We start from the raw sequence: 26732 nt of genomic DNA, 5'->3' as shown, positions 1-26732 counted from the left end.
GTAATGGTATCTCGGGCGAGGGCCACTAAGTGCAACCTGATGGAAGGGGAAATGGGATGGATGGAGGTATGTGTGGGGGACCAGCTGCATTTAAAAAAATGCAATAATCTGCAATTAAAATAGAGACTGTATGAACACACTATGAGGGCCTTCCCTGTGGCCTTGGTGTGGGCTACGGCTGGAAGCGAGGAGCTCTGAACTGAAAACCCGTTAGGCACAGGACATCCACTTCTGATCATCCGGACCAGCCAAACTCTACTGAGTAATGAGTAATGACATTTTATTAAAGTTCTCTTTTTATACTGTATAATAATTAATGATACTACTACGCATTTCACACACAGACTGCAAATCTCAGGATGGGCAAAAACACATTTCAAATGTCCTCCCTAATCATTACCGTATCATTTCCAGTTAAGTAATGAAAGCACAAAATGAGTAGCCTCGATTCTCTGGATAAAAATGTCACATTTTCATGACACAGATGTGTCACGACAAGACTATATAGTGTTTGTGCGCATGCACGACTATATAATGTTTGTGCGCAGGCACCTGAGTACAAACGCGCCAGTAACCGATACTTTAACGTCTTACTTTCGTGGAAGATGAATAAAGAACTAGATACAATGAAATTCCCCAGAATACTTAAGTTTCTCTTTTTAAGCTCTGAAAATGTATTGTTGTAATCATTTACATTTTTTCTTGCTTGTTTCCTATTATCAATTGTCTTTTCTCCTGCTGTTAGGCTGCCTGTGTTTTTGGACTAGGATGCTATGCAAAGCCCTCAGGAGGCGTCCTCTAATACTTAAAATCAATTCAAACACTTTCAGTAGTCCCTCTCCCCCTCCAGAGCAGGAACCCCAACTACCTCCCTGACCTCAGCCTTGACCACTGGCCCTCTCACTAACTCCGCCTCAGCCATTCTGACCTTGCTTTCCTTGGGAAGCCCAAACTCCCTCCTGCTGGAATGTTCTTTGCTAGACCTAACCATGCGTCTGCCCCTCAGTTCCATCATGAGAGACCTGTTCTCTAACCACTCTCCCTCTTCGAAAGAGATTGCTGGTCTCTCATATTCCATCCCATCAGAAATTATCCTAGAATTTATCACTGCCTGAAATGACATGCTAGTTTGTTTCTCTGTTTATCCAATCCACCTTCCCCACCAGACTGAGGGGCGATTTTTATCTGTGTCCTCAACTGACACACTCAATTCAGTGCCTGGCCGGCTGAAACCATAGAGCAGAACTTTAAAAAATCACGTTATATAGAGGAATCTAAGTAAAAGCCCAAGGGGTAAGTAAGTGTAAGCCTTTCACGCTGGTGCAGCTCCTAGGTGCTGAGAGCCCTTCCCCCTTTCTGTTGGTGTATACTCCGCTCTCCTCCCTTCTTCCCCTGCTACTTTACCCCCGCCCCAACATTCACCCATGTTACTGCCTATAGCTATAGCTCATTCTCATTTTCTTTTTCTTTTTTTTGGGGGGGGGGTAATTTTTATTTATTTATTTATTTTTAAAGGTTTTATTTATTTATTTGACAGACAGAGATCACAAGTAGGCAGAGAAGCAGGCAGAGAGAGAGAGGAAGGGAAGCAGACTCCCAGCTGAGCAGAGAGCCTGATGTGGGGCTCGATCCCAGGACCCTGGGATCATGACCTGAGCTGAAGGCAGAGGCTTTAATCCACTGAGCCACTCAGGCACCCCTCATTCTCATTTTCATTGCTGTATAATTCTACTGTGTGAAGAAACCAGAGTTGACTTAATCATTCTTCTGTCCTTGAACACTGGGGTTGTTTCCGCTTTCTGCTGTTAAGAACAACGGTGCTCTGCATATTCTTCAGTGTGACTCTTGGTGTACATCTGTGCAAACTTTCATGACATACGTAATTTCATGCTATGCGCATGTTCAACTACATAGTTAATATCAAATTACTTACCAAGGCAGTGTACTACTTCACATTCCTGCCAGCAGAAGACCAAAAGCTGTAGGTGTTGCTTGAAAAAGCACAAAGTTGGTGTTGGGTAAATACTTAAAAAAATCCAATCTAACATTCTCTACCTTTTTTCCTTTTTTAAAAAGATGTATTTATTTATTTGAGAGAGAGAGAGAGAGATTGAGCGGGGCAAGGGGGAGAGGGGTGAGGGGAAGGGAGGAGGAGAGAAGCAGAGTTCCGCTGAGCACGGAGCCCCAGTACAGGGCGCCATCCCAAGACCCTGATATCATGACCTGAGCGGAGATCAAGAGTCAGATGCTCAACCAGCTGAGTCACACCCGTGCCTCCAACCTTCTCTATCTTTTAACTGGTGAGTTCTGTACATTTTATACTTCACGTGATTAACGACAATTTACTTGGACATTTTTACCAATTTATATCCTCACCATTCTTTCTTGCATCTCAGATACTCCTTTCGGGATTAGTTTCATTCTTTTCGAAGCGTGTCCCTTAGAAGTTCCTTTAGTGAAAAGTTGGTGGTAAACTCCCTAGATTTCAGGTTATCTGAACATGTCTATCTCGTGAGTGTATTCTGTACTTGGAATTCTACATATACACCGTAAGAGTAACAGAATATCTGGAATAGTGGTGGTATTTCCACTACAATGTCCTACAGGCACCAAGAGAAGAAAGTATAGAGAAGTCGTTATTTACCAAGCAATCAACTTTCTCCTCAGTCTCCGGCACACACCAATGATGCTAAACCTGCATAGCAAACACAAGTCATCATTCCTGAGCTCAAGAAGCTTTGAGCAGCATGGAAATAAAAATAAATAAATAAATAAAAATTTAAAAAAGAAGAAGAAGAAGTTGTTACAGGAAACTTAAGCCGAGGGCGAAGCTTCATGTCAAGGCTGAACTGGGTGGCTTAAGAAGGGCTCCACGAGTTCAGAGCAGGAAGTATCTGAAGAGACCTGGATTCCAGTCAGGTCATGTCGCAGAAGCTCCTGAATTACATTTCCACACAACACTGTTTCCGGGGCCAAGCCACACCTTTCCCCTGAATCGAAGAAAAGCCCAGAGTACATTTTCTTCAGAGACAGTATCATGATTTCATCTGAATCCTGAACTGGGCCCTTGGTAGGTAACAGCAATACTGAGACAAATGTTCGCAAGCAGCTGTAAAAAATTCCGCACGCACATTCCCTGAATGGCAGGCTGGATATGCCACTGAGTTATTAGATTTGTACCAACTCCTTTTGTGAATGGGGGGGGGGCATTCCTGAATGGCTTTGTAAAACAAAACAAGACAGTGCAGGTTACCTAAGGGCTGGGCTGAGAGCCTCAGGAATTTCTTTTAACTAATTTTTCTGAAAGGGTAATAGCTGAAGAGTTCTACTGGCATGCATCTTAAGCAGACTATGGAAGGAAGAGTATGTTATTTGTGACATTAATTCCTAATCCGGGGTTGGTACAATGAGTCACTTATTGACCAGAGAAGAATCTAACCTCTCTGGGAAATGAAACTTTCTGAATATTAACTATTGAGTACCTACTCCCAAGAGCAAGTGGTCACCGGCGTACAAAATGGTTTATTTAGTCCAGATTTAAGCCCATTTTGACTACCGTAAGGAAAGAAATTAACTTTGGTAACTTTACAATTGTTACTGTTCAGGGCGTCTGGGTGGCTCAGCTGCTTGGGCATCAGGAACTCTTGATTTTGGCTCAGGTCATGATCTCAGGGTTCTGAGATCGAGCCCTGCACTGGGCTCTGCACTGAGTATGGAGCCTACTTAAGATTGCCTCTCCCTCTCTTTCTTCCCCTCCCCAACTAACCCAGAGAGGGCTCTCTTTCTCTCAAAAAGAAAAAAAAAAAAGTTACTTTTCTGTCACCTACCTTCCTCTCTATAGAGATTAAATACAGAACATGTCCTTCCTGAAAAAACTTTTTCTTATATTTCTAGAGTCTGTCCTGTAGGTGGTAAAGAAGAAAGTAGACTCATGAAGGTTTTTGCTATATAGGGTCAGACTCGGTTTCTCTTTTCCTACCTTCTATTACTGGGTTGAAGCACTGTGTTTCTGGGACTTGGGTCTCACACTGAGAAATGGTGCCTGAAAATTAGTTTATACTGTCCATGAAATTCACCCACCGTAACATGCTCACCCATTCTCAGTCTTGTTAGTAAAATTCTACACCTATCTGGATTTGCATATTTGATTTTCGATCCCTGAAGACCCGGCTGTATGTACACTCTTGGAAAGAATATATTTTATTTTTCCTAAACTTAGCATTGTTTAAAGAATACGAATAGTGGAAAGCTTTCCTCAACATACTCATTTCAGAAATACTAGAAAGTCTCCCTTTTGAGAGACAGGTAATAATGAAAAAGGAGAGATGGTCTCCCTGGGATGCTAGTCATCTGAACTCTAATATGAGTGGTTCCAAGTAACTAGCTAGTAGGAGGAAAGTGATTTAATTAGTTATACTCATTTCTGTATCTTTCTTCATGTTCAGGTGCAAAGATGAATATCACCACTACGTAATTCAGTTATAACGCTGTACTGGGTGCTTATTCTTTTCATGTATTAACTTACTTAATTCCCATAATGATGCTATAATTTAAGTTCAATTATCTTCCCCATTTTAACAAACAAGAAACCCAGAGAATACAGAGACTAAAGAATTGACTCAAGCTCACTCAGCTTTTTTTTGTTTTGTTTTTTTAAGATTTTATTTATTTATTTGACAGAGAGAGACCAAGCAGGCAGAGAGGCAGGCAGAGAGAAAGAGAGGAGGAAGCAGGCTCCTTGCCAAGCAGAGAGCCCGATGCGGGAGTCGATCCCAGGACCCTGAGATCATGACCTGAGCTGAAGGCAGAGGCTTAACCCACTGAGCCACCCAGGCGCCCCCTCACTCAGCTCTTTCAATAACAAGATAAACTTCCAATAACAAGTCTGGTTCAAGAATCTGTCCTCTTAACCAATCTCCTGGACTGTGCTGTGTACAATGCTGTGCTGTATTGCCTCTTGAATGAAGCAAGATTTTTGGGAAGGGGAACCTCTTTGCTGATAGTTGAAAATGGTAGAAGAGAAAAAGGAGTATTCCAGGAACACATGAACAAATTTAAGACTTAGAAAACAATGCTGCCAAGAAGGAAAAGAGAAACAAGGGAAGAAATTCTAAAACAGAATCAATGGAATCACTGTTCAAAGAAAAGAAAGAACTTATTCTCTTGGGAGGGTGTGTATTCAACAATAACCTCATGAGATATAACACACACACACACAGAGGTAAACCACTGCAATATCAGAAAAAACACCAGGCATATATAATGTTTTAAATTCTGATATCCTCCCAAACTTCTCCAACTTAACAACATCTGGCCCCAAGAAAGTGACATTGTTCTTTTAAGAGAAACGGCTACTATTGAGTATATGCTATTTGGGGGAGGGGGGGGCGGTGGGTGCTGACAGTGAAACTTCTTAGTTTTTAAAAAATTCTCAAATTCAACGGACTCTTACTGGAATTCTATCCAATATCTAATTTCTAAACTTGATACTCCTTAGGAACAGGGAAGGAAGAAAGATGAAGGTAAGCAGCCCCAAGCCTAACAGAGGGCTGGAAAAATATTTTATACTTTTATTTACTGACATCTTTCTTTCAGATTTCACTTTGGCTTTCTGACTTTGAAAACTGAAAAACAAATCCACCTTACCATTTTCAAAAAATGGACAAACTAAACCAAAAGGATAGAGAAGGGATAACCCAAGAGTACACAAATTTGCCTATAATGAGCGTATATTACTTTGATATAGACATAAACATCTGAAAAGTACATCATCATTACCAATTACTGTTTGGTGAGCACAATATACGTGATGCCCGCAAGGTGCTTGTTGTCTAAGGAAGAGAGTAAGTTGCGGCATTTTGAGGCTGTTTACATTGCATAACCTCATTAGGGCTTAGACATATAATGACTACATGTGAGGTATATAATTTGCCAACTTCAGCAAAATCTGGATTATGAGGATGAAAACGGAGAAACAGAAAGACAGGTGGCTAATTAGCTAGAACATAACCATGCTACATGATCTTTAGTCCTAATAAGCTAAAGCATCTAAGTCCTTTTTTTTTTTTTTTTTTTTTAAGATTTTACTTATTTGACAGAGAGAGACAGCGAGAGAGGGAACACAAGCAGGGGGAGAGGGAGAAGGGGAAGTAGGATCCTCCCTGAGCAGGGAGCCTGATTTGGGGCTCAATCCCAGGACCCGGGATCATGACCTCAGTGGAAGGCAGACACTTAATAACTGAGCCACCCAGGCACCCCTAAAGCATCTAAGTCCTAATGAAAAGATGTATTTTTAGGAAAAGGTTGTGTTTATAATTGGAAAAAAAGTAATTTTCTGATAGACTCATGCTAAGTATAATTGGGATTAAATGTTAAACCATTAGAAAATTTCTGATTGACGCTACTAGTTAGGTGTCTTATGCAGACTCCACATTATACAATCTATTTTGAATGGACCTGTTCATCATACAGAGACATTACTATGTTTATTTATACAACTGCCAATAACAAAACAGTAATGATTACGTCAATTTGTTGCCACTGTGTTCTGAGCATGCTGTCTATGTGATTATCCATGGTAGGGTAATATGAAGAGAATTATGACCATGGATACTTAACCGACTTAAAGCTATGAATTATTTCTTTTTTTATAAGGTAAATTCCTATCAGACTTTGGCATGCGATGCGTTTCCCTCCTTTTCTCTGTATCTACACTGAAATATGTTCAATTTCTATCTCCTCTTTCCTGCCTTCATTTCGACCCTCATCCTATATCTCTCTTCAAACAGTCTCCACGCTGCTCCTCCTGCTCGCGATTTCTTAATTTACACCAAACCCTCCTTATCGATCCACGCATCACACTGCATTAGAGTGATCTTTCTGGAAAGAACAAAACTGAGAAAGAAGAGTCTGATCGTATTCTCTCCCAAGACACCTTGCTCACCAACTCACACACTTGTGCTTTGTGAACATGCTCTGCCCTTTCTCAATTCTCTTCCCAGGCGCCACATTGCTCCTTTGCCGGGCGGACTCCTCATTCCTGAGGACGTGGCTCAACAGTCACCTCCCCTGTGAAGCATTCCCTGACCTCTCAGGTGTAACAACATTTGCCTCCTCATTCACTGGGTTTATGTGGCCAGACAGAAGATGCGCAGGCAACTTCAGACTCACACCTTCACATGTTTTAATAAACACTTACCTTATTATTTGTTTATTTTTAAAAAGATTGCATTTATTTGCCAGAGGAGAGCAAGAGTACAGGAGGGGGAGGAGCAGGCAGAGGCAGAGGCAGAGGGAGAAGCAGGCTCGCGGCTGAGCAAGGAACCTGATGAGAGACTCGATCCCGGGACCCCGAGATCATGACCTGAGCCGAAGGCAGCTGCTTAACCAACCGAGACACCCAGGCATCCTCCAAATAACCTTATTTTAAAAACATATATTAATATATTAGTTGAGTAACAGAAATAGTAATATAGTAATGTATTTAAATAATCTTTTAGAAAGTAATTGGTTTAACAAAATATTTCTTGCTGCTTCGCTGTTCTAAAAACCACCCTTGGCTTCTGATATACCTTACCGAATTTGCATGTTAAGATATTAACCTGCAGATTACTTGCAGGTTATTAATGTTCCCTAAGCGTACGTTAATTACTGTTACTGAAGAGCAAGCAATCACAGTCCTGGTGGGCACGGTTAAGCATTCACTCGTAGCCTCATTAACATTCCCATAAAATTCTGAAGTTTCTGCTTATTAACATATGTGGAGCATGAAGGGAAAGAGCACTGTATGTCATAAAATATTTTATTAGGGGTCACTGAATATATCTGTGTACCTCTGAAAGGAACTAACAGTACAAGCTCCTACCTATATAGGGGCCCCAATGCCTTGGGGAATTTTCTGGATCAATGAAGGCCTGTCTTGGTGGGTTGTCTACCAACAGCCATTCCCCCTTTTCCTGTCTAACCTAACCTGATTTTCTTTGGGTAGCAGTATGCTTACCTGCAGTGCAAGTGGTCTACGGGTAGGTAAATGATCCGGTTCTGGGAGAGGAAATGTAAGGCAGAGTCTGAAAAGAGCCTTTGGACAAGACTGTCTTCCCCCATCAACCCTCTCTGGTGCCTGCTTCCTTACTCACTGCTTAGACTACAGCTCTATGAGGAGGTGATACCTGAGGCAGCAGCATCCTGACACCATGAGAGAAAACATGATTCACCGAGGAGGGAAGGATGGAACTTTCCCAATGTGGTTACAGGAGTCAAACGGACACTACTTAGGTCAGATTTTTAAATTATTTCAAGATACTTTATTTTAAAATTATTATTACTCAACACAGGTTTGACTGAGTAATTCTGCACTTGTAACCCAAATGAAATGCTGACACAAATGGGTCCAGAAGAAACCCTGAGGATCCTAGCTTTGGTGATAACTAGGAATAAGGAAAGGAAAATGAAGCAGAATTGCCTGGGGCCGTGACTGACATTTTTGTCATAGTCTTGTTTCTGTCACTGGTGGACACCAAGCGGAGATGTAAAGTCAAGGGAAGCAGAATTCGTCACCACAAAACACGTCACTTTGGCTAAAGTGACCAAAAGCATGTTACTTGGAAATCAAAGTATTTAAACCCAGCAGATTCAGGAAAAGCTCTTTACTTTCCCCTCCACTGCCTACATTTACACTGGAGAAGAGGCCTGCATCAGGAAGAGAATTATTACCAGAGATACCTTTACTGGAGAAACTTTCCGCGTAATAGGGGCTACCTTTGCTTTCTAAAGATCTCCTCTGCCTTCCTGGGAATGGCCTTCCTCTCTTCTGTCTCCCCAGACCCCTACACCTTTCCTCAGTGCACGGTAATTATTTTAGCCTCAATGATCTTGCTAGTGCCTTTTGGGTGTCATATTTTTATGGGATTCCTGTATGTACAAAATTTGTTTTTCTGCTGTTAATCTTTTATCCATTTAAATTATTAGACCAGCCAAAGAACCTAGAAGGGGGGGGTGGGCAGGGAAAATTCTTTCACCCCTACGGTTGGTGACCATGAAAGGATGGACCTTCAGTGGCTGGACAAGGCCGGCTCTGGGTTTGCTTACAGCTGAGAGATCCGGGGACCTCTGACAAGACTGGCAGAAGGTGAGAATTCTTGACCAAGTCAGTCTCTGAACCTTGCGTGCAGGGTCTGACAGAAGTGAAAGTGGGGGAGAGACCTCTGCTTTTTTCTCAGTTCAGATTAACAACAGAAAATACTTGGGTGAACTTGTTCCTTGAGTCTAGCGACTCTGGCAAAGATTTGTTAGGAGTACTAGCTTTCTACTGACACTTTTACTTCCAAAGCTGGCCACCGTTTTTGTCTTTTGTGTTGTTTGTCATTGAGGAGGAAAATGACAGCGTCTACCACAGCAGGCACAGGTCCTATGAGCCCACTGTCGGAGCTGGCCTCACGGACCCGTGAGTTCATGGTTCTTAGCAGACAGGCACTGTTTAGACAGACTTGACAGTGAGCTAATGGCACATGAGGTAAAGGCTATTTCTAACTAGAAGCAAAAAGCCACAAAACAGGTGGGCACAGGCTGAGCACTTAGCTGTTAGAGTGCTTGCCACCCAACTCTGAGACTCCCGTGATAGAGTCAATGTAGCGGCAGCCAGTGAGTCAGAATCACAGGTAACCTGGCCTCCCAACTCCATCTCTTTGTCTGTCATGAGGTGTCCTGATCCATAAAGGGCCCATACGGTCTCAGCCTTCACAGTCTCATTCTGGATCCTGGAGGGCTGTATCTTTTCTAGTCTCCATTGGGTTGCTTCTTGCGTCCACAATTAAGCCTTAAGAAGGCTTAATTGATTTAAGGTGCTATTTAGATTAACCTAAGATCCTACTTATCATTGGTGGAAATTGGACAATGGATCCTCAGACTTGGCTACATTTGAAAGAAATTTTTTTTTTTTTTTTTTTTTTTTAGAGAGCTCTCATCCTAAACAATTGTTTCATTGGTACCTACAGAAAGACCAAGTTGAAGAGTGAAGACAGTGGAGTATAAAGGCTAGCTGTAGGGACTTCCTTAATAAGATGGAAGAACAAAAATTAAAACCCACCATCTCATGTAAATTCCCATTCTCTACCCTCTTAATACAAGCCTTTATCCCCAATTCCCTCTCCCTGACACTCCAGAAGACCTCTGGATCTCTTGGCCCCTGCTCTAAGAACCCCCTTCTCAAAATCCAGCCCCACTGCTTCGGCCAATTCTCTTGGTCCCTCAAACTCCTCTCACTTCCACAGAAAATCCCTCAAACACCCAGCTGCCCATTTGACTTTCTTGTCTTTTTTATTTATTTATTTATTTTTTAAACAAGATTTACAGAAAGCCCTCCAGACTGATCTTCAGACGTGGGGTATACAGGTTACTCATGTAAATAATAAAAGCCAGGAGATAATTTAGCAGAAGTACCAGAGAGGGGTGGTAGGGGTAATGATTCTTCCTACTTTCCAGGGCTCTGTAATCAGGCTCTGCCAGCTTTGGGCCTTCCCACGCAATGTCGTCTGCAAAGGTACCCTGGACCCTCACCTCAAAGAACTCATGTCCTTTGGAAAAGAGCACATCTTTGAAATTACAAAGCCCTTTTAACCACTACTTTCAGAAGATCCTACCAAATTCACAGAGGAACTGGAGAGATGAGTGGCTATTCACAACCCTACTCACAGGGTCCTTGACTTACTGCGAAGGGGTGCTCTGGTCACCCATGATTATACTGCAGGTACTGGACAAGCGATGGCCTTCTAGGGAAAACCTCCCCTTCACAGAGGAAATAGATATCCGGAATTTCTCCCAGGCCCTCCTACAAATGATCCCGGACAAGGAACAGCCAAGGCCAATGTTCACGGGCTGATCGAAGCAACAGTAAAAGCCTTTTCCCTTAAAGGAATTGGTTCAACGCTGAACTGTGCACTCAGAAAGGAGGCCTCTATTACATACTTTACACAGACTTTTTGAGATGTACTGCATTAAACCCTGAAGCTCTAGAAATCTCTTGATTTCTGGGCTGGAAATCCCTAATACAAAGAAGCAAGTTTAAGTGGATGGCCCGGCCAATCCCTTGATATTTAGGATATAACCCAGTTTTTTGAGGAATCAGAACCTCTCATTTTGCAAATTCCGACACAGCCAGAAATATGGCTCTAAGAAGCCATTCAAAGCCGACCTATCCTTATGAATCACCAAACCTCTTCTTTCATGCAAAATACAGGTATTGTAAACATTAAACAGAACTGTCCAGCACTTAAGCAAAGGAAAAATTTAAATAGTAATTACCCTAGACTTCTGATAAAAGGCAAATATACTCCCAAAAAACCCATCCAGGAGAAAACCTGGGTATCTTCTTTGTGCCTTTGTGATGTAGATTTTCTACCCTCATTTTCTCTAGGCCCTCACAGCCATTCTTTAAAAGGCAAATTTTATGGAGATGCTTCTCTTCAGAAGAAACAAAAAGGTGGGAAGAAGTATTTGGATATTGGGCAAAGGGAAAAAAATCCTCTAAGTCCTCTCTACAAATATTTGTAAGAGCTTTAGCCATCTGAGGTGAACTAAAATCATTCCAACTGCCAAAAAAAAAAAAATGGAATTCAACTGTTCTATAAATTAGTGAGTTTTGTATTGTACCTGACTCATGGCTAAAATTTTATTTTATTTATGCATTTATTTTAAAGATTTTATCTATTTGAGAGAGAGAGAGAGAGGTGGGGGGCTGGAGAAGAGTGGGGGAGGGAGAAACAGACTCCAGCTGAGCAGGGAGCCTAACACAGGGCCCCATCCTAGGACTGGGCTCATGACCTGAGCCAAAGGCAGACACTTAACTCACTCAGCCACCCAGGTGTCCCATGGCTAAAAAAAAAATTTTTTAAAGATTTTATTTATTTATTTGAGAGAGAGAGAGAGCAAAAGAAGGGGAGGGTCAGAGGGAGAAGCAGACTCCCTGCTGAGCAAAGAGACGATGTAGGACTGGATCCCAGGACTCCAGGATCATGGCCTGAGCCGAAGGCAGTCGCTTAATCAACTGAGCCACCCAGGCACCCTCTGTGGCTAAAATTTTAAAACAAAAGCTGTAAGTCTCTGTTTGCATCTGCTTGTATGTTTATATGTGTATGTGTGTTATAGATGTGTGATATATTTCTGTCTCTGGATGTTATTGCCAAAATTAATACTGTAAAGAGCTTTAGTTAACAGACTTAAAATTAAGCACTTATAAATTGAATATTCCCTAATGTTCTCAGAAATATAACAGAAACTAACCCAAATATTTTTTAGGTTTATGTGATCTGAAAATACTAAGTATTAAAGCTAGTTTAAGTTGTTTTAATTAAAATAGACATGTCCTTAGAGTTATCAATACTGAATATAATGCAGGCATTTAACTTTTACTTGACTAGTAAACTCAGGAAGAGTAAGTTCATGTTATATGGCTGACAAAAATCTGAAAGCAAGAGAAATAGCTTGGGGTGATGGCAGACTCTGTCTAATGTCTCATGAAGTTTTTGTGGGGAGTTGAAACAATTGTTGGGAGCAAGTGATTTAGACAGATCTAAGTGAGATGAAGAGTTTTTGAGGTGAACTTTCTACCAATAGTTACGTTTTACGGTATGTATACTTAAAAACAGTTTTCCAAATCTCTTTGTTAACTTGAAACTTTCAAGTTCTGGTAAGTTAAATTAAATGATGGGAAGCTCAATGAATATCTAGATCATTTCCAAATAAAAAATAAAATAAAATACTGAACACTAATTATGGAATATTAGTTTATCTACTTTTGTTTTTCTTATTATAGAGGAACTGAAGATAAATTTGGGTCAGTTTGTAAACATGTCTTGTAACATAATGAAAGACTACTATTCTTTTTTTAAATTATTATTTATTTGAGTGAGCAAGAGCGGGTGGGTGGAGTGGAGGGGCAGACGAAGAGGCAGAAGCAGACTCCCTCCCTGACCAGCAGAAGCTGGATGCAGGGCTCTATCCTGATCCCAGGGCCTCTGAGATCATGACCTGAGCCCAAGTCAGACACTTAATCAATCGAACTACTCAAGCACCCCTGAAAGACTATACTATTAAAAAGCACATGCTTCTAGAAATCATGAAATGTATTAATAAATCTCCCAATCTAAAGAATGCTGCTGTGAGAGTTCATAACTGCTCACTCACTAGTTTTCACTAGAAAATTAAGGCTTCTAAAGGTCTAAAATTTTAATTAATACATGTAATTAAAGCTACTAGAAATAATAAGCGAAACACCTCTGTCTGTAAGGAAAGTAGCATGTGTTTTTGGCTTAAAAAAAAAAAAAAGCATACAAGGTATGGAGATTACTTTGTGAGAGAAAAGAAAGTAAATTTGTCCTAAAAATAAAACTGGGTTGTTTCAGAATGGGGAAGAGGAGAATAAGGGACAGAATGGTATAGAAAGTTGGCAAGAGAAAGAAAGAAGAGAGAGAGGATTTTACTTGGTGTAACCAAGCTGCCTAAAGCTGAATTGCTATAAAAGTTTTTAAAAATAGCTTTAATATTAATAGCTTGGCACTATCAGATTCTGAAATGGCCATATTCATTAAAGCAACAATGAAATACTACCAAGTACCTATTAGAAGGGCCAAGATTCAAAACACTGACACCACCAAATGCTGATGAAGATGTGGAGCAACAGGAACTCCTGTTCCTACTTGGGGCGGGGCATGGAAAATGTTACAGCTACTTTAAAAGACAGTTTGGCAGTTTCCTGGGGGCACCTGAGTGGCTCAGTCTGCTAAGCCTCTGACTCTTGATCTCAGGTCATGAGTTCAAGCCCTATGTTGGGCTCTATGCTAGGCATGGAACCTACTTTAAAAAAAATGGTGTCTGGCAGTTTCTTATAAGCAAAACATTTAAAAAAGGGAAAAATGTGCATATTCTTCATCTTTTGGTAATGCAATTTCTTGAAAACTAGCCTACAAAAATATTGGTATTTGGGTGAGAACCTATAAGGCCAAGGATGCTCACTGCAGCCAAACAAGGAGAAACTACTGCAAGGTTCATCCTAGGAGACCAGGTGAAAAATGTCAGGCATATTCACACAGTGAAAGTAAGGGAACAATAAATAAACTACAATGTTAGCTATGGAAAAATGTGAAAGTTCATTCACCAAATGGTTAACAGTGGCTTTTTCTGGGAGGAAACATTATTGAGAAGCTATTCTTTACCCTTTTTTTTTTTTTTAACCTACCTGGGTTGTTTGAATTTTAAAATAACTGCAGCAATTAAAAAAGAATGTAGATTTTAAAAATTGACTGAGGAAGGAAAAGGGTTTAGAGGAGGGTTCTGACTCATGCATACACATGCCACAAAGGCAAGGCAGAGGAAATGGCAGAACATGTCTCTGGATTTGGTGAATTGTGTCTTACAAATAGAGTGGGCCCCCCTTATCTGTGGTTTTGTCTTCTGTGGTTTCAGTTACCAGTGGTCAACTGTGGCCTGGAAGCAGATGATCATTCTGAGGTATCATCAGAAGGTCAACAGAAGCCTAAAGCTACGTCACAGTCATTCCCCTCATGTCATCGCATCACACAGGCATTTTGTGCCCTCACATCATCATCAACAAGGGGAGGAAAGACAAACATATGGTACAAGATATGCTGAGGGAGACCACATTCACATAACTTCTACACATATATTATTACTGTTTTATTTGTATTAGTTATTGTTGTTAATCTCTTAGGGTGCCTCACTTATAAATTAAACTTTATCATAGATATGTATGTATAGGAAGAAACAATAACATAAATAGGGTTGCCAACTGTTGGCAATTTCAGGATCCACTGGGAGTCTTGAAACGTATCCCCCGTGGATAAGGCAGGGCTAACTCTAATGCTATTTCTCTCTCAAAAATGTCTCCCGTCCCCCCTTTCATATGCATGCTCTCTTTCTCTCTCTCAAATAAATAAATAGTCCTAACTAAATTCTTTAGAAAGTCTCCTGATACCAAGTTTCTAAAAATAAAATTACAAAGAAAATGGATACTATAAATATCAGATGTTTAAAGCGATTGATGAGTATCATATGACTAACAATACTTGTGAACTATAATCAAATACTGGGAAAATTTGATGCCTTTAAAAACAGGAGCACATAAATCACCAACGAAAAAGAAACCTGATGGAAAATACAAATTTGGTGATACTCTTAGGTATGGTAGCAGCAACGTGCCATTTAGCTCCATGTCCTAAAATCAAAGAGTTCTTTTAGATATAAAAGTAGAACAAAAGATATAAAGACAGATTATATTCTGACTCGCTATAAAACTGGTAAAGAAAGTTCACACCTGAAGAAGCTTTACTCACCTCAAGTGGATTGATTATTCAACCTTGTCAAAAATCTTCAATGTTTTTTTCTTTCTTTTTTCTGTTTTAGATTTAACTTACTTGACAGAGAGAGACACAGCTAGAGAGGGAATATAAGCGGGGGAGTAGGGGAGGGAGAAGCAGGCTTCCCGCTAAGCAACGAGCCCAATGTGGGGGTCGACCCCAGGACCCTGGGATCATGACCTGAGCCAAAGGCAGATGCTTAATGACTGAGCCACCTAGCCCCCAAATCTTAAATGTTCTGCTACATTTTTAATCTCAACTTGCCAGCAAAAGGGACGACTGTGGCCAATTTGTGTTTGGGTAAAAGAAGAACATGTGAGTCTTAACACTTTTATTTCATTTTATTTATTCATTTTTTGGTGGGGAAGGGCAGAGGGAGAGAGAGACTCTCAAGCAGGCTCCATGCCCAGCACAGAGCCTGACATGGGGCTTGATCTCATGACCCTGAGATCATGACCTGAGCAGAAATCAAGAGTTGGATTGACTTAGCCACTTAGACAACCGCCCTCCCCTCAACCCCATTTAACACCTTTAAACTCCCAATAGACTTTTTGGTTATTGTTAACTACCGTTGCACATGCAGTAAGAAACTGAGTGGCCAGACAGAATAAGAAGCTTTACATAATATATATAATCCTGAAATGGTTTAAGGAAATGCATCTTATAAGTTATATTATATATTTTTAAAAGATTTGCTTATTTATTTGAGGGAGAGCAAGGGGATCAGTGGGGAGGGGCAGAGAGTATCCACAGCAGATTCCCTGTTGGGGCTGTGGGGCTGGATCTCATGACCCTGAGCCAAAATCAAGAGTTAGTCACTTCACAGAGTGAGCTGTCCAGAAGCCCCTATTAAATTATATTTTAACTTTGCACAGGCTCTTTTTGGAAAACCTTTGCCACAACCCCATCTGCAAAGTACTTGATTATTTATCTATTTTACACATGAGGGTTTTTTTTTAACTTAACACAGTTCTCTTAAAGCTGTATTATGTTTTAGAACACAAGATTTAGTCATTACTCTAACTCCACTAAAAATATTTCCCCAATTTAGGTTATTGCTGGTAAGTTAACTATTTAATGTTAAAAATGGTTATGACCAGATAAAGCATCATCGAGACCTAGCAGACTCTGATAATACCTAACCAACTAACTACCAGTCATGCACCTGAGCAAAAGCAATCAAGTCTTGGTTTTCCAGAATGCCACTGAAATATAATCACAAGGTTTTAGCAGTTGAGAGGGATCAATAAAACAAGTTTGATTCCTGGTACTGTAATTTCAAAATGGATGCAGATACAAGCTGTAATGACACCTTTCCGGGAAGCTGACGTGTAGGGGAAGCATTGCTTCCCAAATGCACTCAGTATCCCCCAGTGCAGCCTCCCTCCACCTCTCCTACTCTGAAACCTCTTATTTCAGAACACACACACACACACACACACACACATACACACACACGGGCGCCCCCTTTTACACACTCACAGAGCAGCATAGTGTGCCTGTGCGTTGTTACCCCAAGTGCTTAAACAGATAGGACAGCTCCTTATAGTAGAGGCAAATCAAAAGTGCACAGGAAAGGAATGCCCAACTTTATCCTAGAGAGTCTGGCTGACTTCAGGGAGGAGACAGCATCTGCATAGTCTTGAAGAATGAGTAGGCATCTGTGAGGCCGAGAAGGGGAAAGGCGAAGATCTAAGTGGAGAGAGAATGCCTAAGGCACGAGGCACAACATCTAATCGCATGCTGTTTCAAGCAGGAGGACAGAGGTCTGGAGTGGCGAGATCACAGGGCGTGCTGACGGGTTTGGGGTGGGTGGGACAGCAGGGATGGAGAGGAAAGTTAGGAACAAACCGTTGCAGAGTATCTAGACTTTCTAACCTGTGGGCAATGGGGAGTCTGTGGCAATTTTTACTCTTTCTTTCTCCTCAAGCTTACAGGTTTCCCATAGTGGGTCTATGCTCTGCGGCCCCTCCACAGCTTTTTTCTATAAGCCAGTCTTGTCTTTCCAGGAAAAAGCAGCTCTGCTTTCCTAACTGACTGTAATCCTGCTCTTTCATCCACTCTGGAAGGGTGGGATTTTACAGTCATCTAAGGAAATGTTCATGCACATATGTGAAGACCATCATTTTTGGAATGTATCTCATCTTCTTCACAGTAACTTTTTCCATTCTTTGGAAAGTTTTAATTGTAATTTTTCTAATCTGCTTTTCCTAAACTAGTAAAAGCTAGTTTTCTGGAACTAGGTTACAGACAGACTTTGGCCCATTTAACAAGGTCAGACTGTTTATTCTTGACAGAATTCTTTCCCACTGTAAAAAGGTACTTTTAAATGCCACATTCCAAGAGCGGTGCCAGTAAGCCACTGAAGCATATTTTCCCACAAGAACTGATACCATGTGCGGTCCCCACCTCACTGAAATCACCCAGCGTTACATAAGGTACAGATAGTATTCAACGTCACTGTGAAATCTATCAACCAAAGTCTACCAGCAAGCATTCAGAAAACACTTCTTTCCATGCGTTTCAAAGCATCGTAACCTTTCAAAAGTAATCAAAACATAAAGAAGAAAGAAGAAAGGGAAGGGTGGCTTTAGAATATTAAAAAACATTTTTTTTTAAGATGGCAAAAGAATAGAAACCTTAAGTAGCTTTATATAAGTATCCAAACCTAGAAGTGGTAGAGACTTTTTCTCCCTTATTTTGGGGCTCTTATGGCCAAGTTGTTAAATTTACAGCCCCACTTTTAGATTCTGCCAACCTTCAAAATAAATATATGAGCAGCGCTAAAGTAAATTCTCCTACGCTTTCCCCTTCTTTCTTTTGGATGTTTCCCTGAGACCTGAAGGTAGATTATTCCTCCACAGCCAACTGTAAAATTTAACATTCAAATTTATGAGGGATTTAAAAATCATCAGTATCCTTACAGACACCCGGGGCAACGATGCCATTCAAATTCTGTGCCTCACTCACTGGAGGAAAGGAAAACAGAAAGCGGGAACAACAAGAGGAATAGCTCAGCCACCCAAAGAGCATCACTCAGAAACAAACGTGCCATCTTAGCAATAAGGTTGATGAAAGAGTAAAGATAATCCATCATCACAAAGCAATCATGTAAAAGTCTGAGCTTTACTTTTAGAAAGACCTTCACAGATGAACACAACCACGTACCTAATCTACCTCATCTCCCTAAGAACCCAAGTCAACTAAATAAGAAACTATAATGCAGACATTCTCAACCTTTTCCTGTAACATCATGGTGGTTCCAAAGATCCCAAGAGATCTTAATTTTTAATTAAAACATACCATACATAAAATGTTAAGTGTACAAGCAGAGGAGGTATATGAAGGTTTACGATCTTGAAGAAGGAGGATGAAGGTCAATGATTATCTGAAAGTTAGGAACGGCCGCCCAGACAGACATTCAAAGCGCAAATGCTACTTCTCAGGGCTCAAGTTGCTAAGAGGAAGTGAAGCACGCAACTGGGAAGATTTGCTAATGAAAGTCGTGTCTAAAGCAAAACAAAACAAAACAACACAACACACACAAAAAAACAAAACCCCCAAAAGACCTCCCCAAACAAAAAAAATCAAAAACAAATAAAACAAACAAAAAACAAAAACAACCAAAAAAACCCCTAACCCCAAACCAAAACAAACAGAAAATAAAGCAAAAAAAAAAAAAAATACAAAACCAAAAAACAACCACACACATACAAACACAAACACTTTAGATGCTTATAACTGATGATGCTGTGACCCCAGCAGCAACATGGAAAATGTGGCTGGAAATTCATTCACTGATTCACTGGTGAAAGCCGCGAGCTGGGGAAGAACTTAATGAAGTTCAAGGAGTAGTGAGAAATTTAGTGCGTTTAGACAACAGGGAATAGGCGTTTATGTGAATGGGGCTGGTCTCTGAGTGGGAGGGCAGGAGGGTAGGGTTGGGACTACACTACAAAAAGCCTTTGCATGGCATGCTTACAGGGTTGGCATTCACTCTTCAGACACTGGAGAATCGTGAAGATTCATTTTATTAACTCATCACGTATTTATCAAGTGCCCACCACGTGTCAGGAAGGTGCTGTGGGAAACACTAGAATAGTATAAGATGTGGACTGAAGGAATAAAAATGAATATTTCCAATGTAACAGAAGTTCAGTAACATATCTCAACATAGAAACGTACACCAGGAGTCTGTCAAAACCTAAGCAAAGTGATGACACTGCCACCTCTCCTCACCTGGGTGTAAGTAACAACATTTATAAAACCACAGGAAGCTCACATATCCAAAGAATATGTGAAAGAGGAGGTAAAAGTACAAGTTACAGAAACACTGTTTTACATTCAGTTCCAAGGACTGTGCCTTCTACTCCTTTGGATGAACATGAACATATCCGAGTTAGGCAAATTTGGGGGAGTTGAATGAAAAGATCTCATTAAATAGGCTATTCCGACCAGCCCCTGACCAAGCAAAGAAGGCACATTCCCGTAAGAACGTTAAACATAAGACCCAACAAAACTTCTTCCATCTTCTGGATCCCTGAGAAACCCTTTGCCCGCAAAACCTTTCTATAGTACTTGGTCTTGTCAACCTTAAGTCAGTGCTTGGTTTGGACACTCAGATTGGGCCTCAGGTTCTGAGATTTGAATGGCTTCACACAGGGTGTCTCCATAACAGTATATGAAAAATCAGGTGACAACCAGACCACGTCCATATGGTATCTTGACAGGACATGGTGGCCAAACGGATATACGGAATCAAAGAACATCCTGTCCTTTCTTCGAGTAAAACACCCTTCAGGCAATAGCATTACAGTTAAACTGTTTTCATCCAGAATTAACTGGCAACAGTGATCACTTAGGAAGGAGCTAGAATTAGGTGAGTCAAATTAATGACTATCATTTATAAACAAGGAAAGCAGTCATTTGATTAACTTCACAAGTACACATGGTACAGCTACACACCCACGTGAACAGACATACACCCACACAGCAGCCTTCCATACAGCATGGAGATGCATCAGCTTCCGACACAGGGGAAATTCTCACTGCAGTCATCAATGCTTGCCTTCACTGGGGAGGCAGAGATCACCTATCAGATGGTAACTCAAAATGGGTTTTGAGTTACTGCCACTGAGAATGCGTGCCGAAGGATCTGGATGGGTTCTCATGTTTGTGTTGGCTCTGGCATTTTCCACGTACCCAGCCCTGGGAATCCTAAAGAAAACGTGTCCTGTTCCCAGCTCTGTGCACTGCCCCATTGTGTTCCACTTCCCTCACTGGTGAAAGTGAAAACGAAACCAGCACAAACACTCCATTGTTCACTATGAAGTATGTACTGGCAACTGGAAATGTTCACAAAACAGACCTGGTTGTGTCATGGCAAGGGGATGTGGAGTGGGGAGGGAGTTACAGGAGCCTTTCCGGCTTCAGAGGTGTGTCCCGCACTTTCGCTGAGGTGCTGAGGCGACAGACCTTTGGGTTTTTTCCATTATACTTGACTCAGGCTCCTGGTCTGATTTACTCAGTATGCACTGGCAGCGTCTGCAGGCTTCTGTGGGAGCAGCTCGGCTGCCCGAGCTGAGGCATAGACCTTGCCAGGTCTCCATAGGAAATACAACACGCACGAAGAGGAAACAAGCATCAACAATTTATTTGCTCCTGTAAAAGATGACATTGTTCTGCCATCTCTGGTCCCACTTCACTTTGTCAACTTGGTGGTGCGGGCGGGGTACTGTGAAGTGAACTATTTCAAACACAAACAGAGAAAGTGAGTGCAGGCTGGGGGCTGCTGCGTTCCAGCAGGTTCCCTCAGGACAATGCTGCTGACCTCTCTCAGCATCTCACTGCCCTGCAAGGGCGCGAGGAGAGCTTCCCTGATCCGCAGCCTACGAGGGTTCCTCGGACACAGGACCCAATCAGACTGTGTCCCTTCCCTTTACTGGATGTCAGTTTCTATCTATTCATTTCTTTTTGTGATCATTGTGATGAGATGATGAACTCCATGAAAGCAAAGACTGTGTCCATTTCTAGTCCACATCATCCCTCAGGTTCCCCGACAGTGCTCGGCACACGGAAAGTCAGCAGCAATTATCTGCTGACTGAATGCTACAGTCCATTTCATTACTCTCCTCCCTTAGGCTTATCGTAAAGTTTTCGAATATGCACTGGTTCTCTAGTGTTTACTAAATGCTACCAAACTAGGGTTAGAGTAGGAAACCACCCATTGCTGAAGGTGTTAGAGTGGGATGTGAGGAATTCGAGTTTTTATAATACTTGTGGTATTAAATAAATGATCTTAAATAATTTGGGGAATCACTTACTCTCCAAGTGAATCCTTCTAATTTGTAGGGCTGTCAAATGAAGTCTTCCATGTTTACTGTTTATTTGTTGTTTTTTGGTGATTTCTACAGAGAGGAAGATGTTTTCAGAACACAAGTCTCTCTCTCTCTTTTTAAGATTTTGTCTGAGAGAGAGAGAGCGAGCGAGCGCAAGCATGGGGAGGGGTAGAGAGAGAATTCCAAGCTGACTCTGCGCTGAGCAGGGACCCGGTTGCAGGGCTGGATCCCATGACCCTGAGATCACAATCCAAGCTGAAATCAAGAGCTGGACGCTTAATAGACTGAGCCACCCAGGCAGCCCCACAGGTAACTCTTAATAGGATAGATGATATGGGAAAAAAAAAAAAAAAAGGACCCTTGGAGAGGGGAATAGAATTCATTTAGTGAGAATTTCATTAAGTCACTACAAAAACGGGAGAACTTCTTACTCTTCCATTATGGTACAAAGTGGAATTCTCCTCCAAACTGTGTATTACACACAAACACTGGAGGGAAAATGCTATTTGTACCTTTTGTCTAATGGTTGTAGAAAGGCCCTCCAATTGCCCTGAAAAGTCACCGTAAGGCTGTTCACTGCAGAGCAGAGATAGGTGTATGGTAGGCCATTCCTGGACTTGAACTCAGCATGTGAAGTTACAGAGACACTAAAAGGCACAACCTCACTTTAAGGTATAGACTCCTCTCTCTCCACAGGCAGCTTTCTGGTGACTGTCCTGGGGGAGTGTCTGGGTCTTCTGGCAATAACATCTGGATATAAAACCGTTAACACTGGCATTGCTCTGGATGGTCCTTGAAAAGTTCCATGTTCGGTGAGTGTAGCATGGTGTGTGCACTGCTGTGATTATGCCCCTGGGTGATTTTAAGGGGGCAGACACACACAGGAGTGAATCAAGAGAATGTTTGGTTTTGCCTAAGAATCCATTTATAAGATGTTCAAGTCTACACACGTGTGGCAGAAGTTTTATTCTGAGGTCTACATAAAAAAAATCATTGAGCCAGGGGAAGCCTGGGTGGCTCAGTCCCTTGAGCATCCGACTCCTGATTGCGACTCAGGTCTCGAACTCAGGGTCATGAGACTGAGCCTATACTGGGATCTGTGCTGGGCATGGAGCCTGCTTGAGATTCTCTCTCCCTCTCCCTTTCCCCTCCACCTGCTCTTCCCTTCTTTCTCTTAAACAACACGACCACCACTACCAACAAAGGTAATTTAGCCAGGAGGTACAAGTTCATGCCTCAGTGTTCTCTACTGTGTCAAAAATGTGGCATGAGTTAGTTGTTTTTAATAAGACTTAAAATATATTTTAAAAAACACACTGTTGGAACTTTTGTGGACTCTCTGGATGCCCTTTGTAGGACCTAGTAACTCCACAGAACACAGTCTCACGTCCTCTGAGGTACTGGCCTACGGTGTGGAGAGGAGGAAGGGAGCGGGGACGGTATGTGAGAGCCAGAATATTGACGTTAGATTTCCCCAAGCTGTTTACAATCTGTTTGGTGAGTTCAGACTCAACCTGGTCACAAACTGCTTGTCTGAGTCTCAGTTTCCCCACCTGCCAAACGAGGCAGTTGGTAAGGAGTTCTCCAAACACTGCATCCAATGGCAATAGTACCGTGTCCCCTCTGCGTAGACCAATTCAGGAAAACAGTAATAAACATTTGACATCACAGAACCATGAAGACTGTTCCCTCCCTGGGCTGCGGGTCACAGTGCTTCATGATGATCAGAGTCATCATCACACTGTGGTGATGTCCCAGGTCCTGCTCCTCAGACTCTCCACGGCAGACCTGCGAGCACAACCACGTGTGACCAAAACTGCTGGCTGAGTGGTCGGTCGCTCTTTCTCTCTTTTATCCTGACAGACAAAAATGAGTCGTACCATACACTGCATATGACATGGGAAGTACTTAGAAATGTCGACTTTAGAACGACTCTAAATATCATTTTAGCTAGCCTTGTAGTCATTCCACTGAATAAGCATGTATTACTGAAACACTTCTGTCACCAAGATTATATAACCCATGAGTCATGATTCTTACACACGTCACTTACATGCAATGGAAAGAACCTCCCTGTAACCTACTCTCTTCGACCACAAACGTCGTCGTATTTCAATACTGGTCATAGGAATTGATGCTCACGGTCTCAGAGACATTTCTGATAAAAATAGCCCACGGCAGGTATTTAGGGGTAATGGGGTCCCACCGCGCTTCACAGCCCCAGCTCCTTCCTGCAGCACAAGATCTCACACACATAGTTACGTGCGTCCCAAGCCCAATGTGCCTGCGAACTGTTGCCCTCAGACTTGGGTGAACACATAGGTAGTACGATCTACCATCAGGAGGAAGGACCCATTCGGTCAGGGAACTGCAATGCCCTGAGTGTGGTGGGGTGAGGGTGGGGGTCTCGGACTCCAGTCGGAGTATCTCCAGCTGGATTCGATGCTCCACGGACGGCGGCCCAGTTGGCGCAGGGCCAGTGCAGGCCCCCCACAAGTACAAGATCCAGGCCAGGGGCCCCTCCTGCCTGAGTCTAAGGCATTCACAGTAGCCATTCGCATCTTCGTTCTACAATCTTTAAATAAACAGGTCATTGTTACACAGCCTAAGTCACGCACCACCCACAGCTATGACCATGGTCCACTCTTATAATAACCGCCCTCAATTTTTTCTCAAAAAAAAAAAAAAAAACAAAAAAAAAACCCAACAATTCCTTCAAGGAGCATACAGCCTGATCCAGAGGACCCTAAAAATAATTACAAACAAGCTAGAAAACAGTATTATGAAAGGCACGAATAAGATGTCACTCTGGAAACACTGAGGGAGAAAGGTGGGACTGATTTCTGCAGGGAGTATGAGAAGGGGACATCTAAGTCTGGCTTTGGAAGAAAACGAATGTAGTAGCATTTCTCATGGCCCTAAGATGGCAGTTTCGAATCAGTTAACTTGTAATTCCTTTAACATTCCACAGATTAAGTTGATTCCCAGGTCCTGTATGACATAACCCACTAAAAAATGTTTATTTCCAGGAAGTGGAGTGCAGTCTTTTCTCTTCAAGAAATTCTAAAAATAAATACCAGTTCAGTCTGAAAAACTGATTTTAAGTCTTTATATATCACCACGTATATGCTAACTAATGCATCACTAAACTAAAAGGACTTGTCCTTAAATAGAAAAACAGAAAACAATGGGAAAAATTTTAAATGCAGTACCCTTTAGGAATCATAACCTTTATTACTGACATTAAATTCCAGCTATCATTCTTGCAAATAACGTCCAATTTGTTTCAGTGTCTTTCCCAGTTGCTAGTATATTTTACTTTCTATCACCACAGGAAATACAGAATATACAGTACAAATTAGACATTGAAAAATCAGGTATTTATGACAACCCTTTCCCTTTTCTCTATGAAATAATTTGTCTACATTTTCCTGTCTGAACATATCAACTTTCAGCAAGAATGGAATGTTAATTGATGTTACGCACAAGCTGGGCTATCATTCCTCAAATTTACTAAGAAAAAAAAAACCAAAACCCAGAAAACAAACAAAAAATCCCAAAACAAAACCAACTGGGTTTCCTGTTTTTATTTATGGTTTTTTGTGCCCATGCTTCCCTCAATGAAAGTACCTAAGGAGTCAGCTCCTTCCATTTGCTCCCCTGATAACCACTGGAATCACAAAACCTATTTTAAGCTTTTCCTCAGGGACTCCAAACACCACGCACAACTATATTCTAGGGAAGCCCACAGCCTACCTAACCCTTCCCACCAGGGAAACCCACAGACTCAGCAGTTCGGCTGTGATCATATACGAATACAAGGGCTCACTCGACCCAGCCCAAAGCTGAGGCGTATCCTTTAAATACAATCTAGTGCCTTGTCTTCTCAAAAGTATGATTTATCTTTCAACAATGGTGACACACTCCAAGGAAGCCTCTGTAAAAATTCTGATGCCCCAGGTAAAGCATAAAATGCTGAGAAAGTATGTGGTCTTACGTGTCCAGATATAGTATCCATGTTCTGGGGGTGGGGAAATGGAATACTTTTGTAAACTGGAGTTTTCTTAAGACAAGTTATCTCAGTGAATTTCTAACTGCCCTTCTGTCTATTTCTCAGCTGAGGCATTACTGGAATTTGGGTAAACAATTCTTTGGTGGGCAGAGTATCAGCCTCCTTGTAGCCGCTGCCATCCCTCAAGTCATTAGGATGACCAAAGATGCCACCATAAATTTCTCAACAGTGCCCTCCACCCAGGACCATGTGGCCCCTCATTGAGAATCGCTTCAAGGCTAGAGGTGGACTATGTGAAAAATGGCATACTGACCCAAGAAGAGTCTTTTTCTTAAGGCTTAATCTAATGCTTTGAGGACAATTTTTATAATCTTCGTGGACCCAAGGGGATTCTCAGCATCAACCTCCTACCCCAAGGAAGTAGGACAGTAAAGGGACATTCCTTGGCTTTTTGTATCTCTGCATGAATTCACTACATGTAAAACAGGTCTTTCAAAGATAAATGTTACCAGTGCCTACTGACAGGCAGAAGTGTGGTTGAGGGGGTGTGAGGGATGGGTGCTGCTTGTTCATGGAGCATCCTGGTTCACTGTAAATTTAATTTCTTCTTCATAGTCAGCACCAGAGCTTCAGAAGAGAGCTTTCACACACCTGCACAGGCACCTGGCTGTTTCTCAAACCAGGACGCTACTGACAGATCAACATTCCTGGGGCTCTTCCTCCCTAACTCCTTGAGCTGTGTTTCCCCAGACTCTCTGTATGCAGCTCTGAAAACAGTGGTTATGAGAAAAAGCATTTGGAAATTTTTAACTGATTCCTTTCTAGTGGCGACAACATAACAGACTATTTCTGCAATGGACCTTGTCCATGACGAGCCAAGTCTGGATGTGCCTGTAGTTGTAAGCAAAACCCTTTCCTTCTAGCCCTGCTTTTTAAAGAGCGCAAAGACATTTTGTACCCCAACTGACCAGAGGCAGTAATAATCTCAGTGGTATGGTATGGGGGCAGTACATC

At 41.8% G+C, this 26732-nt stretch overlaps 1 protein-coding gene across 1 annotated transcript in view; it reads right to left on the bottom strand.

Annotated features, from left to right (window-relative positions):
- CDK6 (cyclin dependent kinase 6) overlaps positions 1 to 26732 on the bottom strand; it is a 229979-nt gene that overhangs the window by 91134 nt on the left and 112113 nt on the right. The window lies entirely within an intron of this gene.

This window comes from Lontra canadensis, unplaced genomic scaffold (assembly GCF_010015895.1).
Source record: "Lontra canadensis isolate GAN:19392208 unplaced genomic scaffold, GSC_riverotter_1.0 scaffold2, whole genome shotgun sequence".
NCBI classification, from domain to species: domain Eukaryota; kingdom Metazoa; phylum Chordata; class Mammalia; order Carnivora; family Mustelidae; genus Lontra; species Lontra canadensis.
The sequence above is the reverse complement of the archived record's forward strand: the minus strand, read 5'-3'. Positions and strand labels throughout refer to the sequence as shown.